Source organism: Lepus europaeus, chromosome 5 (genome assembly GCF_033115175.1).
Source record: "Lepus europaeus isolate LE1 chromosome 5, mLepTim1.pri, whole genome shotgun sequence".
In the NCBI taxonomy this organism is placed as follows: domain Eukaryota; kingdom Metazoa; phylum Chordata; class Mammalia; order Lagomorpha; family Leporidae; genus Lepus; species Lepus europaeus.
The window spans coordinates 96852209-96871620 of NC_084831.1; positions in this window are offsets into that span (position 1 = coordinate 96852209).

Sequence of the window (19412 nt, forward strand, 5' to 3'; positions counted from 1 at the left end):
GATTTATTCATTTATTTCAAAGTCAGAGTTACAGAGAAGCAGAGGCAGAGAGAGAGAGAGAGAGAATCTTCCATCCGCTGGTTACTCACCAAATGGCTGCAACGGCCGGAACTGTGTGGATCCTAAGCCAGGAGCTAGGAGCTTCTTCTGAGTCTCCCATGCTGATGCAGAGGCCCAAGGATTTGAGCCATCTTCTACTGCTTTCCCACGCCACAGCAGAGAGCTGGATCGGAAGTAGAGCAGCCGGGATGTGAACCAGCACCCATATGGAATAATGGCACTGCAGGCAGTGGCTTTACCCACTATGCCACAGTGCTGGCCCCTCTATTACTTTTTTTGAGATTTATTTTATTTATTTGAAAGGTAGAGTACAGAGAGAGAGAGAGAGGAAGAGACAGAGAGAGAAATTTTTCATCCTTTGGTTCTCGCCCCAGATGGCTCCAATGGCCAGGGCTGGACTAGACCGAAGCCAGGAGCCAGGAGCTTCTTCAGGGTCTCACACATGCATGCAGGGGCACAAGGACTTGGGCCATCCTCCACTGCATTCTCAGGAGCATTAGCGAGGAGCTGGATCAGAAGCGAAGCAGCTAGGACTCTAAACAGCGGCCACGTATGGAATGCTGTCAGGACAAGCAGTGGCTTTATGCACTATGCCACGACACCAGCTCCATTTATTAAATTTTTGAAGTGCTTTGTATTTGTACCCAATATACCAAGTATACTTTTATCAACTGTCCTGGTTCAAACCAGAGAAAGAGACTTGACCCAAGTAGTGCTTTTTCCCTCTTGTGTATTTTCAGTTTGGATTTTAGGTCTTTGGTTAAAACAATCCTTGGAATGGCCAAGTATGAAACTCAAGAGCTGTAGTGTTGTCAACATTGGTACTTCCAGCAAATCAGTGAATTCTGCTTTTCCCACTGAAACATTATGAACTAATTGAGAGATAAATAAAATATATAGATAGGTGGAAATCAAAACATCAGTTGGTGGAATGAATGTTTGACCCAGCATTAGAGTTGCAAGTTAGAATCCAACATCTCAGCAATGAAGTACCTGGATTCATTGCCCCCAAGTCCTCCCAGTGCAGATGCTGGGAAGCAGCAGGTGATGGATAAATAGTTGACTCCCTGCCACTCACCTAGGAGACATGGATTGCATTCTTAGCTTCTGGCTCCATCCCCAGGTATTGCATGCATTTGCAAAAAGAAGCCACTGATGGTAGCTCTATCTGTTGGTCTCTCTTTCTCTCTCTCTTCCCTTCTCTCTTCTCCTGTTGAACTAATTCTTAAGGTTTTAGTATCAGTTGATATACAACTAAAAATCAATATTAGAGAACATGCTTTATTTTGTCTGTAAAATTTCTAATACCATGCTTTCTATCTCTTCATAGTATAGCACTAAAAATCAACGCTCTCTTCATGAGGTTAGATCTATTGCACTTAATAGGGACAGATTCTAATTCCTCCTACCTAACCTTTCAAATTCCCTCCAATAAATTATATAATTATATCATTATAGCATTATACCATTATATCATGGAATAGAGAAGTAATCAGAGCAAGTGCAAGGGAATTACCCTAACTGATGTCCTTCACATGGACAGATGGGCCCAGTGTAACACATGAGCTGATTAGCAGAGAGGAAAGAAAGAAAATACTCATAAGATGAGAGACCATTTGGATTCCTCACTGAACGCTGAATTCATACTCTTTTCTTTTTGCTCTAATCAATCACTTAACTTTATTTTTAGTTGTTATATTCCTTTTCATTCTAAATTCAAAACTGTAGGTCTATTTTTAAGAATAAATTGGGGGTGGCACTGTGACATAGCAGATAAAGCTGCCACCTGCAGTGCTGGCATCCCATATGGGTGCCAGTTCGAGTCCTGGCTGCTCCACTTCTGATCCAGCTCTCTGCTATGGCCTGGGAAAGCAGTAGAAGATGGTCCAAGTCCTTGGGTGCCTGTATCCACATGGGAACTGGCTTCGGATCACAGCAGCTCCAGCCATTGCGGCCATCTGGGGAGAAGACCTCTATGTCTTTCTCTGCCTTTGCAACTCTGTAACTCTGACTTTCAAATAAATAAGTAAATCTTTAAAAAAAGAATAACTGCATCATGTTTTCTCAAAACCAGTCAGTAAAGCAATCACACTTCCCTTCACCTAAAGAAGTATTCCTAGCTTCCTTTCCTTTCCCAATGATGGTATGCTCCATCACAATCAAAGCAGCAAGAGTATTCTGAAGAACATCGGCTCTGTGAGAGTCTCTTCAAAGGGAAGGAGCATTTCTGTGATAAAATATATTTTAGAAAGGCCATATGCCTTGCTCCATTTTAGAGATTTAATATGTTCGTTAGCAGAGATCTCTTCCAATAAAGAAACTTCTTTGATTTGATTAATTCAAAATCCCAAGGCCTATTTCACCACAGCAACTTAAAAATAATAATAATAGCTCTCATAACCTCTAGGAACAGGTGTTCTGTGAAATACACTTTGAGAAATGCTTTCCCGAAATATTTTAATGACTTTCTCACTACTTCACTGGTGTCAGAAATAGAAATGCCAAATTAATCAACACTTTATGATAAAACTACTACATACAAAAACATTCTACTATTCCCACTGCCTCTAGAAACAAAATAATTGAAACCACTCAGGCTAATATTTAAAGTCGAGTGTAACCTTTACTCAAACTATATTTCTAGATAAAAATTCTATTAATTACTAAAACAAATTCTTGCTAACATTAAATGTTGTATCACTCTTACAAACCCAAACTTTCTGTCTCAGTATCCCTAAATCCTATCTCATAATTGAAATTGCAGATCATGCCTGACTCATACTCCCTTGTCTGAGCTCTAAAACTCATTAAAGGCTGTGCACTTGTTTTAGCTTAACCTGTCTTTCTATATTTATTTGTTTTGTTTTGCTCAATAGGCTCAGAAGAAATATTGCGTAGTGATTAAGAACCCATGTTCACATTCTAGCCAAGATAGCTTAATAGATATGTGATTTAAAGCAAATTACTTACTTATTCTTCTATGTTTCTATTTCCTCATATATAAAATACAAATAGATATCTTGTTAATGAAATTTTTAACAGTATGAAGGACTTCAAAAAAGTATATGGAATAATGGAATGTAGCAATATTTATTGTGATTACAGAAATTTGAAATCTGTGCATATTATTTTCATAATATGCATTTTCCATGAACTTTTTGAAGACTCTTCATATTAAATGAAACTGTGTAGTTATTATGATTAATATTATTAGACTCCAAATTCCTTCAGCTTATATCCTGCTTTTATGTTTCTTTGTGGTGTCCTTACTTGGTATAAAAAACTGTTTGCTTACAGGAGTTAGTTATAAAATATTTTGTGAAGTCAAAATGTCAGAATGTCAAGATTCCATTGAGGCTATTGAATTTACTACCCCCTTTTATGCTGAATAGGAGTTGTCTCCCTAAATTTCATGTATATGTTTAAACTCTAATTTCCGAAGTTGAATGATTGATGAATTACGGTGGAGACCTGATCTAATTCTGGTGACTAGGATGTGGATCTGGTGGGAGTTTTTAAATTATTGTGGGTATGAGTCCTGAGAGGGTGGTTACAGAAAAAGGGTTTGTTGTTAAAATTCAATTTCTACCGAGTTGCATGCTCTCTCCCTCTCTCTTATTTCTCCATCTATATATATATATATATTTCCTGGTTCATCATGTGGCCATTAATCCATACCCACCATGGACCAACCTCCACAATGCTGGATGATGGAGCCATCTGATCCTGAACTATAATCTCTAAACGGTAACCTGAAATAAGCCTTTTCTTTCTCAAGAATCTTCTCTCAATTGTCTTAGCTGAAGTAATGAAAAGCAGACTAATGCAGTACTTTTATTTTACAAATTGATAACTGCTGTGGTAAATACATATTGTACTTAGCCAGTGTCACAGAGTTAGTTGGTAGTACATCCAGGAGTAGTCTTTAAGTCATTTCCTATCAGATTCATCTTTTATTTAAAAATTTAGACAAGGGAATATTCAAATGGACTGAATGTTAAATTTCTTTCTTTTCTTTTTTTTTTTTTTTTTTTTTGGTCAGGCAGAGTTAGACAGTGAGAGAGAGAGAGAGAGACAGAGAGAAAGGTCTTCCTTTTCCGTTGGTTCACCCCCCAAATGGCTGCTGCAGCTGGCGTGCTGTGCCCATCCGAAGCCAGGAGCCAGGTGCTTCTCCTGGTCTCCCACGTGGGTGCAGGGCCCAAGGATCTGGGCCGTCTTCCACTGCATTCCTGGACCACAGCAGAGAGCTGGACTGGAAGAGGAGCAACCGGGACAGAATCCGGCACCCCAAACGGGACTAGAACCCGGGTGCTGGTGCCGCAGGCAGAGGATTAGCCAAGTGAGCTGCAGTGCCGGCCTGAATGTTAACTTTCAAATAAGCACCGTTCACGAAGTATGTGGAAAAATACAAAATGGTCTCCAAATTTTCATCTCCTTACATTTGCATCCCGTCACTGTGGAGCTGTGGAACTTGCTTTGGCCCCGTGGTTGCTTTGAACAATGAGATATTCTTTAGTGTGATGCAAGCAAAGACTGAAAAACATCTGCGAATGAATCTTTCTTCTTTCCAAGTTTTTTTGTGTGTGTGCGTGAAAATGTTCAGACAGGGCTTCTGAGCCATGAGAACCCACAAGTTGGGAGTTGTCCGAGGATGGGTCTCCCAGACCAAGTAGACCTAAGCTAATCAGTCAACAGAGCAGAACCACTCAAATGAGGCAAGTCAAGTTGGCAGAAGTATTAATCCTGAGTCCAATGCAAATTTCAAACCTGCAGAACCATGAGGAAAAGAAAAGCTACTGTTTTATGATGATGTGTTATATAGAAACAGTATCCAATTGAAATTACTTTTTATTTTGATTATTAATTAAAAGTCACACAAAAGGGGTCGATGCTTTGGCACAGTAGGTTAAGCTGGTATATGTAACACCAAGCATTGCATATGGGCACCAGTTTGAGTCCCGGCTGCTCCATTTCCAATCCACCTCCCAGCTAATTCACCTGAGAAAGCAGCAAAAAATGGACCAGGTCCTTGAGACCCTGACAGCCACATGGAAGACTCAGTGGAAGCTCCTGGCTCCTGGCTTCTGCTTGGCCCAGTCCCCGGCCCTTGCAGCCATTTGGAGAACGAACAGCAGACGAAATCTCTCTCTCTCCTTCTCTCTCTCTCTCTCTGTCTCTCTCTCTCTCTCTCTCTCTCTCTCTTCCCACCTCCTCTCTATCTCTCTGTAACTCTGCCTTTCATATAAATAAACAAAATCAAGTTTCATAAAAATATGCAAGTGTTAAGCTTCCCCAATTTAAATTTCCTCATCCATAAAAAGTTACTTCTATCTAAACCAAACAAACAAACAAGCCTATGTAGTAGTAAGTGCCATAGACCCTAATACCATAGAATTGAGTAGTTTTGTCCTCACAGCTGTCATTTGTTTAGTTGCATCGCAAAGATTTTACTCTCATAACAGTAAGGTGTCTTTCTTGATGTTCTTTGGTAACGATTAGCTTTTCAGCTTACCAATTGTTACTGGCATATCCTGTTCTTCAAAGAAAGTATTCTGTGACATGAAATCTACTTTTGGCAATGCTCATAAAGAAATAACTGATACTTGAAAACTATCCAGCATATCACAAGTGGAAGATTATATGTTATTCATCCTAGACCTTTAAAAAAAATCAGCAACGTTTTTTCTCCCTACAAGCAACATGAAATTTCTTGCACCCATACTATCTAGTAAAACACCAGAAAGCACATCATTGATTTCAAAGACATTGGACATATTTTTGTAGTGCTACCAGTAGCCAGATAAATCCTTATATAGCACATAGAGTGATTATTTGATTTTTCTATTTCATCCAGATGCCCAAGAAAGCTCAAGAAATGCTTCACTGAAATGGGTATGATGTTGATAAGTGTTCACCAAGAACCCTTTTAAAAAACCACAATTTTTAAAGAGTTACTTTTTACAACATTAAACTTTTTGATTAATAATAACTTTACATTTGTATGGGTTATAGTGTGACATGTCCATACCTGTATATAATGAGTACTGATCAAATCAGAATGACTAACATTTACCTTTGTATCATTGCCTTATCTTTTATCATTTATCTATTTAATAGATTATTGTGAACTGTAGTTGCTCCCTATATTATGTAACAGTAGAAACTTATATCTTCTGTCTAATTCTGAGTTTGTAATTGTTATCCAAACTCCTCCTCTATCTATTTTTTTTGACAGGCAGAGTTCTTCTATCTGTTAATGGGTATCTAAATGACTCTTGAAATACATATGTCATAATTAGTATATAATACATATTTTGCATGTAGTTGCAAACATGTATAATAAATGTTAGGTGTGAGTATTCTTTATCCATAATATTTATTTATTGTAAGTGTATATAGTAAATATATATACATATGCATATATATTTTTAGAGTAAACTTGCATCTTGTTACACAATGCTTATAATGAAAGTATATCAGTTGTGTTGGATGCTAATGGTATTTGTGAAATCCTTCCAAGAATTTCAGTTATTCCTGCAGTTATATCTAACTTTAGGTAGTAGATGAATATGGACAGATGAACAATAAAGAAGCACTGTATTAAAGTTGTAAGCAATTGAAGGCAAAGTATGTACAGACATCAATTATAAGCTATGTGATAATTCCAATTATGCACACAGTCATGTTATTTTACATACTTAGATTATTATTTCACTGTATCTAATTATTCACATTGTTACCAAATTAACTTTGTAGTTTTGTTGACTAGTTAATATTGACTATTAAACACTTTAATTATTATTTCTTGGTACATAAATTGCAAATGAGCAACCATTGGCCTCAAAGTATTTTGTACCATTGTGGACACCAAGAACGACACACTGGTAGATTAATTCTACTTTGACAAACTGAAAAAACCGCTATCATCTTACCAAAATCATGGTCTCATGTTATAAAGCCTATTATCATCAGAGGCCTTATTCTGTTTTCTGGGTAACTAGAGCAGGATCTCCCTCTTTGTGTCACAGAAAGCTCTTAAAATTTGATTTGTCCTAGCATGTTATATTTTTTTTCTTCAAGATTTATTTATTTGAGAGGCAGAGTTACAGACACAGAACAGGAGGGACAGAGAGAAGGAGAGAACTTCTATACACTGGTTCACTCCCTAAATAGCCATCACAGGCAAGAGCTGGGTCAGTTGAAAACTAGGAACCAGGAGCTTCTTCCAGGTCTCCCACGAAGGTGCAGGGACCCAAGCACTTGGGCCGTATCCCACTGCTTTCCCAGGCCACAACAAAGAGCTGGATTAGAAGAGCAGCCAGGACTCGAACTGGTACCCATTATGGGATGCTGGCACTGCAGGTGGAGGCTAACACCACTATGCCACAGGGCCAGCCCTTGTATGTTGTGTTTTTAAAAGGCTGATTCTAACATTTCTAAATTTTTAAAAAGAAAATTTCACTTCTCCAGTATAATTTGGACTGTATGAATCATAGATAATATAAAATTATTTCTCTCTCTCCAGAGTCTATCTTATTGCCTGAAACACATCAAATGCTCTGTAAATATTTATGAGTTTACTTGGGTGTAGGATCTGGAGCTCAGCTCCAGGAGGAACAGATTTGGATCCAGACAGGCCAAGAATAACTACAAAGCCTTTTGAGGATTCATGCCTCCTTATTCCCAAAGCAGTGTGTGAAAATACACAGGAAACAGCCATATGTCCGTGTTGGCCAGTGAGCCACAGCAAAGAGGTTCCCACCCAGTTCTGTTCTCAGTTTCTTATATGTTTTATGGACAACAGCGGCAGGCAACCAAGAAGTTACATAGCAGAACTGTGTGTGTGGGTCTGGTGACTAACAGAATATATCAATCAGCCTTCTGGTCCTACTAACAGAAAACTTGTAAGTTTTCAGGCCTGCTGGGTGCCATGACCGTGAAAGAGCCAGATTAACCCCATTTCCCTAGCACTCCACTCCTTCAGAGTTCCTCCCCTCACAATCTACATGTGCATTGTCTTTCAGGAGGTCCTTGTGTGAGGAGTGCCCATGGAGTATGGATCATTGCATCCAAAGGCTACAACAGCAATACAATCTGTAGCAACACAGTATAAATGAGCATGTAACACCAAATACAATGAGCAAGGCTGTTTGTCTTCTGTTTGTTATGAATACCCATCAGCCTTGGAGAGGATCCCAGTGAGTATGTGTGAAGGTGGCTTTACCACCTGTCCAGAAATCCAGCCTGAACCATCCAATACAGAATACCCCAACCCTGGCCGAATTTTATTATTCTCCTCTGGGCATTAGTCCAAGTGTGGATTCATAACCCAGTCCAGTGTACATTACTCCAAATAAGATCAGCTGCTGCACATCCCTTCCAAGGCAGCACAACTGCAAAGCTGAGAGGCAACTCAGTGCACACCCAACAAACCCATCAGTTGTCATCATTGCAAAGGTGTGTGTTTAGTCCATGAGGTCATTAGTAGCCACCATGCTTGACCACATGGGACCAAGTGGCTTCATCCATTGTGCTACCTCCAGTTCATGCTCCAATCTTACACTCCAAGGTTACAGCAAAGCAAACCAGGAATCATTGGCTTTTTGTATCTTCCCTGGTGGCTGCCAGGTGATCTGTTTGTGTGGCTCAAGGACCATGGGAGCAAGCAGTAACACATGGCTTTGTCTTCCACAACTCTTGCCATATGGCTCAGCTCCACAAGGGCCGATACATAATCATCCAGTTTTCTTGCATGCCAAATGCAGGAAAAAGCATGCTCCAGTATCTGAACAATCTTACAAATTCTTGTCTGCAAGAGTGTCACAGGTACAAGGGAATGATCTTTTACTGTTTGAGGTGTGCTGCAAGCCCAGATTTTCTGATTTCTGCCTGCAACTCGTATTATCATCTGCCCACAGACTTTGAGAAGGACCCACCCCACGACATTAACCATCCTCTAGGCATCCCTGTGATGCCTCCTCTAAGGCAACTAGCAGGTCCCATTTTTGGATCTCAGTCGGCAGAAATCTGGCATTGCTTTCTGCCCACAAGGCAGTTAGGAAGACCCACCATGTGGCTCCTGTTGCTATCTGGGTGTCTCCCTCTTCAGCCATCTTTCCAAACCCATGCAATGCCTTCCCTACACTAGTGGACACTTCATCTACTCCAGCCCACTCCTGGGAAGGGGAGAGGGTTGTTGACACCCTGCCAAGCAATTCAAGCAGCAGCCATGGTCCGTACCCAGGTCTCGTTCCATTCTTTCACACACTGCAGTTCTCATACTGGGGCGTCGCTGGCAATTGTGCCTTCATGTTGCTGCTTCAATGCCATATGGGACATCCATGCTATCCAACCAGCATCAGCCTGATGTTCTTCCAGTAGTCTGTCCTCCAAGCCATGAAAAGCCCTTGCCAAGGCTTGGGGACTCCCATCCACCTATTTCCTCTTCTCTGGAGGCAGGGGAGGGACAAAACATCAGGACCACCACCACAGGATTCCACCACCTGGTCGGAGGTCACATGTCCCCTGGCAGAACACTGGAGGCACTTACTCCTTAAACCTGCCCTCCAAGGAGATTAAAGGCTCCATATTGGCCTGATTTGAATCCTGTCAACTATGTCAGATGTGGGATCTGTAGCTTAGCTCCAGGAAGAACAGATGTAGATTCCAAAAAGCCAAAGAACAATTTTAGAGTCTTTTGGGGATTCATACTTCTTTATTCTCACAGCTGTGCCTGAGAGTACAAAGGAAACACAACCGCTTGCTTGTGGAGGTTGACAAGCTACAGCAAAGAGGTCCACATGCAGCTCTGCACTCACATGTGCTTTACAGACAGCAGTGGTAGGCAGCCCAGGAGTCACACAGCAGGGCTGTATCAGTTTCTGGGCCTTATCAGTTTTTGGGCATGATGGATGCCTTGACAGCAAAGAACCTGACTAACTCCATTTCCCCAACAATGGGATGGTGTTCAAAAGAGGCAAAAATTCCTTTGTAAAACATCTATAGAAATTGAGGAAGTATGGGTAGTGTTTGACAGGGCTGTGTGACAAACCAATGAAAGATTAAGAATCAATATACTTAATAAAATGTCCATTAAATAGAAATCCAACAACATGTTGATATCCTGCTTTAGTCTCTGGGCACAATGAAATTACCTGTTCCAAATATCTCCTTTGAGGCTGGCGCCGTGGCTTACTTGGCTAGTCCTCCGCTTGTGGCGCCGGCACCCCGGGTTCTAGTCCCGGTTACTCCTCTTCCAGTCCAGCTCTCTGCTGTGGCCCAGGAGGGCAGTGGAGGATGGCCCAAGTGTTTGGGTACCTGCACCCACATGGGAGACAGGGAGGAAGCACCCAGCTCCTGGCTTCGGATCGGTGCAGTGCCGGCCATGATGGCCATTAGGGAAGTGAACCAATGGCAGGAAGACTTTTCTCTCTCTCTCTCTCACTGTCTAACTCTGCCTGTCAAAAAAAAAAATAGAATAAATTAAAAATAAATAAATAAATAAATAAAAAACAAATACCTCCACTGAAAAGAGTATAGATAACCAAAATTCACATTCCAAGGCAGCAGCTGAAGACTTGCACAAGTCCTGCTTCCTAATGGCTTCCCAATTCCATTCTGAAAAGCTCTTTCAATGTTGTTTTCATCATAATTTTCTTTTTTTATAGTAAATAATTCAGTCCAAATGGATTAATTATCCAGAATATTCAAATTCAAAAACAAATAATAAATCTTTACCTGGTATCCAAATAAACTTGGGGGTTACAGCACACAGCTATCAGAGTTATTTTAATTTAGGCTCATCTAAATTCATTTCCCTGAAACTTGGATGTCTTTATTTTTACAGGTCAAATGTAAAAAGACTTCTAACTTAAGGTCAAGGTTGATTGGTAGAAGACATTTGGCGAGAGTTGATGTGCTTATAAAACAGAATTAACCTAAGTTTTTCATCTTGTTAATGATATATGTATGCAATGCCAAGTATTTAGCAATATTAGTTAATCAGGAAATCCATTGTGAATGATTAAAGATACATTAAATATGTAATTTGTAATGCAGGTTCAAGGCTACTATTGCATTTTTGCTGTGATGAGTTAATGTGTCTAACGGATGATGTTAGGCTAAAGTTGTTTTAACTGTCAAGGAAAAAAGCTTTTAATTAAAATAATTGTAGATTCTCTTTGAAAATCTCATTGTCTTTGTAAGAAGTTAAGAAATTGCATTTTGTCCTCAAATTTTCAAAATACTAATGCAAATGTGACAAGAAATGACAGAGTGATCAGGGAAAAAGTCCTGTTTCATTAGAGTGGATTCAGAATTTGTTCAAATTGGAGAAACAGACAGGACACCAGGAAATAAATCCCCTTATAAGTCCTAAAAGAAAAACTTCAGACAAATTAATTTAACAGTGTGGCATCCCTGATGACAAAGATAAGATTCTATAAGACTCCAAGGCTAACATGTGACTGGATAGCATTTATAGACCAAAAAAAAAAAAATAATAATAAAAAAGTAACAGCCTACAGAAAACAAAAATGAGGCAGAGTAAGGCTTAATTAGTTAAAATCTGGCATTTGAGGTCTAGTGTTATGACACAGCAGGTTAAGTTGTTCCACACCAGTATCTCGTATGAGTGCCGGTTCCAATCTGAACAGCTCCACTTTCAGCCCAACCAACTCCTTCCTAATGAACCTAGGAAAGCAGCAGAAAATGGCCCAAGTACTTGGGCTACTGCATCTCATATGAGAGAACTATATGAAACTCCTGGTTCTTAGCTCCAGGCTTAAGCTGGTCTCCTGGTTTAGTCCTGGTCCAACCCCCACGATTGTGGCCACTGGGGAGTGAATCAGGGAATGGAAGATCTCACTCTGTTTCTCCTTCTCTCACTCTGTAACTTGGACTTTCAATTAAATAGTCTTAACAACAAAAACAAAGACAAAACAAAAACAAATCTTAGCACTTGCCTTATTTGAATCTAGATTGACAGAATCTTGGTTAGTGTTAGTAACTAAAACTCAGATATTCTTAACAAAGGCACAATCTTAAATTGGTGTTCAGATTCTTTATGGAATAAATTAGGTTGCAGTTTGCTACATAAAGACCAAACTATATAAAAACAATCACTTTCTTAGGCTAAATTTAGCTGATTTTATAAGCTGAAATACTACATTCAGCAGAGTTATAATTTAACTATGTTTTAAATGACCCAACTAGAAATGCCTGCCAAAGAAAGAGATTATTTTAACTTTTTTGTTCATTTCAAATTGGTATGTATTGTGTTATCTTGTAAGTTGAATTCCATCTGATATATAAAGCTGTTTTACAGAAAGCCCTAAGCCTTTTAAAATTCCCAGTATCATCAGAGGTAGCTATGCTTAGGATAGTCTGATATGTCAAAGCTTGTGTTTTTTCTTTCATATATTTGGGATTATATTTTATCAACCTTTTCCTGTAAGAAAGCTACTCGAAGAGAAAGAATAAATATTGTCTGTCTTGTGAGAACAAGTGATTATCACTGCCTATCAAAATAATATCTCTAAGCTGCTTTGTAAAAGATACTTGTAAGTCAAAGACTGTGCACAAGGTACAAAATCACATTTTCACAATGAGCCTTCATTAAATATTGATGCATTGTTGGAAAAAAAGCAAAGGACACATCAAGAGATGATTTTTATCTTTGTTATTGTCTTCATTACCATCTTCATGACAATTGTCCAAAGTATTTTTCATCATCTTAGTCTAAAGGCATTTATACGCAATGCTCATCAGTATAACATACTTTTCTAAATACTGTCATAAATAAGATAATAAAGATGTTATTTCACTTTCATCCATCCTAAGAATTTCTATTCACATTTGGCTTCAAAATGTAAAAATTTAAATGATAATCTTCAGAGGGAACTAGAGAATGATATATCATATTGCATACTATTTTTTCTATTAACTTTGACAACTGACCTCTTTATATAGGTATAAATAAAGTTAGCACTTTTAAAAATTTTAATAAAAATAATATTTTAGAAGCATGATTTATATAACAGACTTATGTTACCATTTAATCTAATTTAAGCTACATAAAAATTACTGATGATTTTATTTTATATTTTGTTATTCATAGTTTAACTGAAAATTCAAATAAGGTGATAAAATACAGGATTTTTAGCTAGGAAAAGCAAATATCTTTGGCTTTGTTACTGCAATTGGAGAAGTATTTCTCATACACTTGATTGATGTAAGCCAGCCAGGCAAACATTAGATATATGGGGTCACAGCTACTTATTTTTTTCTGTAAAGTCAATTATGCTTATGGACATCAAACACTGTTATTATGTGTGTAGATACCTACGGGATACCAGAGTGGACTTAGAAACTATGAATTTCTGAGGAATGTGAAAAAGTAAGATCATGCTACCTCATGTTGAGAGCCTCTCCTAAGAAGTATTTTACACAACAGGAGTCATTTTCCATCTTTTCTACACGTGAGGAAAACTTGCCTCTCAATAGTATATCAGAATCTCTGGAGCTGTGAAAATTTGGAAAGGTTATCTAATATCCACCAAGGTAATAAGCCAACAGGTTAGCTCACGTATTTTTACTGTACTAATTCAAGTCTGGAAAGTCTTAGAACCCAGAGCAAAGTGTTAATCTGATCATGCGGTATGAAATAAAGTTGGGAACATTGTGAGCAGGATATGACTTCTTAGATGCAGTGAAGTATTAACTATCTATGGCAAACAGTGAGACACAAATTAGTTAAATAGAGGCTTGCTAAAGATAAAACTAAAAGAGCAACTTGCACAGTGAAATTTTCTATTGAATGGCTAAAATAAGCAGGTAAATATACGAATGCTATCAAACATAACAAAAAAGAACACCAGAATACTCATAATCAGTGTTGTAAATTGGAAGAACAGAAAGGAAATCATGGAAGTACTAGAAAGACTTTCATAAAAACATATATGAGGTGAAATTATCAGCAAATGATGTGATCATCAGATGCAACATCATGGTAAATGGGTGAAAAGAAACTGAATTATAAATCAAAAATAACATTTTGGGGCCGGCACCGTGACTCACTAGGTTAATTCTCCACCTGCGGCACCGGCATTCCGTATGGGCACTGGGTTCTAGTCCCGGTTGCTCCTCTTCCACTCCATCTCTCTGCTGTGGCCTGGGAGGGCAGTAGAGGATGGCCCAAGTGCTTGGGCCCTGCACCCGCATGGGAGACCAGGAGAAGCACCTGGCTCCTGGCTTCAGATCAGCAATAGCTCCAGCCTTAGCGGCAATTTGGGGGGTGAACCAATGGAAGAAAGACCTTTCTCTCTGTCTCTCTCATTGTCTAACTCTCTCTGTCAAATTAAAAAACAAAAAAAACAAAAAAAAAACAAGGGAATAACCTTTTAAAGATAGAAATCAGAGTAAATTTTTATTATAATTTTGAGAGATTAGAAAAAATAAATAATAAAATTTGGCCAGAACTTACATTTTACAGTATTAACAAGTTGAGTTTTAAATTTCTAAACTGTGGGTCTTACTAAACATCATCATCACATAAAAAGAGTAATTTTGACAATATCTATGTATGTAGACATAAGTCTGCTTAAATAACTTATGAAGTTAATTTTAATAATGCATACATTGTGGTATTACACTTTTCACAGATGCCAAGACCTTTTAGATTGATTCAGAGGAAAAGAACTTTTACAAAGCTCATAAGCAAATTGATTTTTTGGCTCATAAATGCATAATTTTACTATGATATTTGTATTTGAACTTTTAAAAATTTATATATATATATATGTATTTATTTGAAAGACAAAGTGACAGAAAGAGCTTGAGAGACACAGAGAGAGATGGGGAGATTGTGTGTGTGGGAGAGAGAAAGGGAGAGAGAGAGAGAGAGAGAGAGAGAGAAATATACCTGTGGTTCATTCTCCAAATGCCCCCAACAGCTGGGACTAAGCAAGGTTGAAATCCAGAGACTGGAACTCCAGAGAGCTGGAACAGAAGTAGATCAACTGAGACGTGAACTGGTGTTCATATGGGAAGCCAGCTTTGCAAGTGGGGCTTTACCCATTATGCAACACCAATGAGCCCCAAATTGGAGCTTTACCTGCTTATATTCATGATTTTTAAAGATTTATTTATTTATTTGAAAGAGAGAGTTACAGAGATAGAGTGAAAGACAGAGACTGAAAGATCTTCCTTATGCTGGTCACTCCACAGATGGCTGCAAACGCCTGGGCTGGTTCAGATTGAATCCAGGATCCAGGAGCCTCATCTGTGACTCCCATGTGAGTAACCAGGGTCCAAACACTAGAGCCATCTTCTGCTGCTTTCCTAGTCCATTAGCAGAGAACTAGATCAGTAGAGCAGCCTGGACTAAAAACAGCACCCATATGTGATGCTGGCATCACAGGTAGCAGCTTTACCTGATATGCCACAATACCAGCACCTAAACTATTTTTAAATCATTACTCATCTATCAATGTTAGTATAACCCATTGCCCAATCCTTGCCCCACTTTTCATTCCACAGTACATATTATCTTCCATATTTCTTTATGGAAAGAATTACTTTAACCCTTTGAATTAGTCTCATGGAAGCCAAAGTCTAGTATAGTCCCCGACTTCAAATACAAATATCAGTATATCCAGCACCTACTGCTCATTTACTTACAAAAAGACCTTCAGGAGTCTTCACTTATAAAATATTTATTTGTTCATTTTTTGTTTTGTTTGAAAGGCAGAAGGACAGAAAGAAATGAGAGCTAAGGCCTGGAGTTGTGGTGTAGCAGGTAGAACTGCAACTTGCAACACCAGTATCTGATATGGGCACCTGTTCAATTTCTAGTTGCTCCACTTCCAATCCAGCTCCCTGCTAATGCACCCAGGAAAGCAGTTTAGGATGGCCCAAATTCTTGTGCCCCTGCACTCTTGTGGGAGACCTGGATGAGACTCCTGGCTTTGGCCTGGCCCAGCTCAGTCTGTTGCAGCTATTTGAGGAGTGAACCAGCAGATGAAAGCTCTCTCTGTCTCTCTCTTTCTTCCCCTTTCTCTCTGTAACTCTGCCTTACAAATACAAAAGATAAATCTTAGGGAAAAACAAAAGGAGAGCTAGACGAGAGAGAGAGAGAGAGAGAGAGAGAGAGAGAGAGAGAGAGAGAGAGAGAAGCTTCTTTCTGCTGGATTACTCCCCAAATGCCCACAGTAGTTAGAGTTGTCATACAACCAAAGCATGCAACTGGTAATGCAATCAGGACCTTCCACATGGGTGGCAGGAACTCAAGTACTTGAGCCATCACTGCTGTCTCCAAGGATCTGCATTAGCAGGAAGCTGAAGTAAGGAGCTGTACTCAAGCATCAAATTCAGTTATTCTGATATGGGAGGCTTCTTTCTGAAACTCTCTCTGACCATGTTAGTCTCCCATGTAAATAATTTTAAAAACTCTTCTTGCCTATGAGATTATATAAAAATATTAACTTGCTAGAACACTACAATGTTTAAAAAGTTATTAATTTAACTTCACAATCCCAGTATTCCCCCAATATCCTATGCTTTCGTGACAACCCTTGATTTTGCACATATATATAGCTAATGATAATTCTCCCTGACTTCTGTATTTACCCAGAACATGTTTATTAATCTTCTGATTTTACTTCTTTCATTTAAGTTACTTACAAATAATTTTTAATTATTATATTAAGTTATCCTTCTTCCCACTAGAATGAGAGATCATGAAAGGACCTTATCTTTTTCATCATTTATCTTAACTACTATCATAACTCATTTTATGTGGAATATATCAGAAAATGTTTATTGAAAAGAAATGAAAAAACACAACTTAAAACTCATTTTGAATATTGTTGATTATAAAAATTTTATTAGTATTATTTCATGAAAATATTTCTTTTTAAAAAAAATTTTATTTATTTATTTGAGAAGTAGAGCTACAAACAGAAAGAGGGAGAGACAGAGAGAAAGGTCTTCCATCCACTGGTTCACTCCTCAAATGGACACAATGGTGGAAGCTGGGCCAATCTGAAGCCAGGAGCCAGGAGCTTCTGCTGGGTCTCCCACACAGGTGCAGGGGCCCAAGGACTTGTGCCATCTGGTAGTGCTTTCCCAAGCCATAGCAGAGAGCTGGATAGGAAGAGGAGCAGACAGGACTTGACTAGCACACATATGGTATGCTGGTACTGCAGGCAGAGGTTTAAAGATAATTTGCCTTTTGTAATTACTAAAGAAAAAATTAGTTGAATGTAAGGGAAAGGAAATAGGATAATATCCACATATCTTTTTATCATCAATATGATAAGCATTTGTTTAGATTTGTAATAACCTGCTACACTTTTCTAAAGTGTCTGTGTCATTTCATATTTCCCACATGGGTGCAGGGGCCCAAGCACTTGGGCCATCATCTACTGCTATCCCAGGCCATAGCAGAGAGCTGGATTGGAAGAGGAGCAGCTGAGACTAGAACCAGCTCCCAAATGGGATGCTGGTGCTTCAGACCAGGGCTTTAACCCACTGAGCCACAGCACTGGCCCCTCAAACTGTTTTTTAATTTCACTGCTGTTTTATTCTTTGTCCAATGTGTTATTCAGAAGTATGTTGTTTAAGCTCCAGGTTTTTGCTATTTTTTCTGCCTTATTTCCATCAGTTTCTACTTTAATCCCATCGTGGTCTGGGAGTAGCACTGTATGATTTATTCATGTTGATTTTAATCATGTGTATTTTATGACTCAGAATGTGGTCTATCTTGGTGACTATTCCATATGAGCTTAGCAAGAATGTGTATGGTTTTTGTTGTTGTTGTTGTTGTTGTTGTTGTTAAGATTTATTTATTTATTTGAAAGTCAGAGTTACTCAGAGAGAGATGGAGAGGCAGAGAGAGAGAAAGGTCTTCCATCGACTGGTTCACTCCCAAATTGGCCGCAACGGCTGGAGCTGAGCCGATCTGAAGCCAGGAGCCAGGAGCTTCTTCTGGGTCTCCCACATGGGTGCAGGGGCCCAAGGACTTGGCCCATCTTCTACTGCTTTCCCAGGTGATAGCAGAGAGCTAGATGGAAAGCGGAGCAGCCAGGACATGAATCGGCGCCCATATGGGATGCTGACACTGCAGACAGTGGCTTTTCCTGGTACGCCACAGCCCCAGCCCCTGCTGTCTATTTTTAATGGAGGTTTTTTTAAGTCTCAAACTATAATAGTTAACTCATCTATTTTTCCTTGAAGTTCTATTGTTTTTTCCCATCAGGTATTTTGATATTCTGTTGTTGGGTATTGTTTAGTCCATTTTCTGTTGCATATATCACAATGACTCATATTGTGTAAGTTGTAAAGCAAAGAATTTCATTTTGGCTCGTAGTTCTAGTGCTAGGTCAAGAGACCACATCTGGTGTTCTTGCTATTGTTCCAAGGTAGGACAGAGCATCACAGAGACCTGGGCAAATTGACTTTAAGAGCATACTCATTCTTGAGATAGTCCTTTGAACCATTAATCTGTCATTTACAAGAATGGATTAATCTAATCAGGAGGTCAGAACCCTGATAACCTTTTCATATCTCATTATGGGTTTGAAATTTCAACATAAGTTTTGGAGGAGACAAAGAAAGAGGGTGCTGACATACTAGGGATAGTTATCATCTTGGATAAATGACCCCTTTATTATTATATAGCCTTATTATTACTGATAAATTTCCTGTTCTAAATTCTGCTTTTTTAAAAAAGATTTATTTATTTGAAAGTCAGAGTTACACAGAGAGAGGAGAGTCAGAGAGAGAAAGAGAGGTTTTCCATACACTGGTTCACTTCCCAATTGGCCTCAATGGCCGGAGCTGCACCAATCCGAAGCCAGGAGCCAGGAGCTTCTTCCTGGTCTCCCATGAGGGTGCAGGGGCCCATGGACCTGGGCCATCTTCTATTGCTTTCCCAGGCCATAGCAGAGAGCTGGATCAGAAGTGGAGCAGCCAGTTCTTAAACCGGCGCCCATATGGGATGCCGGCACTTCAAGCTGGGGCATTAACCCTCTGCACCACAGCACTGATCCCTGCTCTGTCTTAAATAAGGGAAGCTACTCTTGCTTTCTTTCGATTAACTTTACTTTAGTATATTTTTCTCTACTCTTTAACTTTCATTTGTATGTGTTTATATTTAAAGTGAATTTTTTGTAGGCGGAAAATAATAGGATCTCCTCAATCAACAGTCTTTTAATTGATGTGTTTAGACCATTGACATTCAACATACTAATTGGCACAGTTGTGTTAATACTCCACAGTTGTTATTGTTTTCTATTTGTTGTCCTTTTTGTTTCTATTTTGGTCTTCTACTTATTCAACTGGAGCCTGAAGCA